Below are 1,025 nucleotides of genomic sequence, written 5' to 3'. Positions count from 1 at the left end.
TTGAAAAAGCCCTTTATGAATAGAATTCCATCAAGAACCGTGACATTGCCCGGTATTGTGCAGCCGGGGCCCCACCCTGGAGCCAGGCCCGGGGTTGGGACTCGAATGCGAGCGCCTGGTGGCCGGGCCTCCCCTCACAGGGCCTGGCCGGGCTTATCCCGAACTAGTGATGTGTGGACGTCCTCCCATGGGCCCACCACCTGCAGAAGGATTCATAAGGGGCTGGTGCACAGTGGATTGGGCAGCAGTCGAAGACAGAGGCCCCGACGACCCGATCTCTGGACATGGAGACCAGCCCTGGGGACATGGAATGTCACCTCGCTGGTGGGGAAGGAGCCCAAGCTTGTGCAGGAAGTTGAGAGGTACCAGCTAGATATAGTCAAGCTCACCTTCACACACAGCTTTGGCTCTGGAGCCTTACTCCTCGAGAGAGGCTGGACTCTCCACTACTCTGGAGTTGCCTGCAGTGAGAGGCGGTGGACTGGTGTGGGCTTGCTTATAGCCCCCCAGCTTAGCCGCCATGTGTTGGAGTTTGCCCCGGTGAACAAGAGGGTCGTTTCCCTGCGCCTTCGGGTCAGGAATAGGTCTCTCACTGCCATTTGTGCCTATGGGCCGAATGGCAGTGTAGAGTACCTGGCCTTCTTGGAGTCCCTGGGAAGGGTGCTGGAAAACACCCTGACTGGGGACTCTATTGTTCTACTGGGGGACTTCAACGCTCATGTGGGCAGCAACAGTGACACCTGGAGGGGCGTGATTGGGAGGAACGGCCCCCCACATCTGAACCCGAGTGGTGTTCTGTTATTGGACTTCTGTGCTAGTCACAGTTTGTCCATAAGAAATACCAAGTTCAAGCATAAGGGTGTCCATCAGTGCACGTGGCACCAGGACACCCTAGGCCGGAGGTCAATGATTGACTTTGTGGTTGTTTCATCTGACCTCCGGCTGTATGTCTTGGACACTCAGGTGAAGAGAGGGGCGGAGCTGTCAACTGATCACCACCTGGTGGTGAGCTGGATCCGATGGCG

At 57.2% G+C, this 1,025-nt stretch overlaps 1 protein-coding gene across 1 annotated transcript in view; it reads right to left on the bottom strand.

Moving 5' to 3' along the window:
- Positions 1-1,025, bottom strand: part of pkhd1l1.1 (PKHD1 like 1, tandem duplicate 1) — a 40,767-nt gene that overhangs the window by 18,307 nt on the left and 21,435 nt on the right. The window lies entirely within an intron of this gene.

Source organism: Monopterus albus, unplaced genomic scaffold (assembly GCF_001952655.1).
Source record: "Monopterus albus unplaced genomic scaffold, M_albus_1.0 scaffold34.1, whole genome shotgun sequence".
In the NCBI taxonomy this organism is placed as follows: Eukaryota; Metazoa; Chordata; class Actinopteri; order Synbranchiformes; family Synbranchidae; genus Monopterus; species Monopterus albus.
The sequence above is the reverse complement of the archived record's forward strand: the minus strand, read 5'-3'. Positions and strand labels throughout refer to the sequence as shown.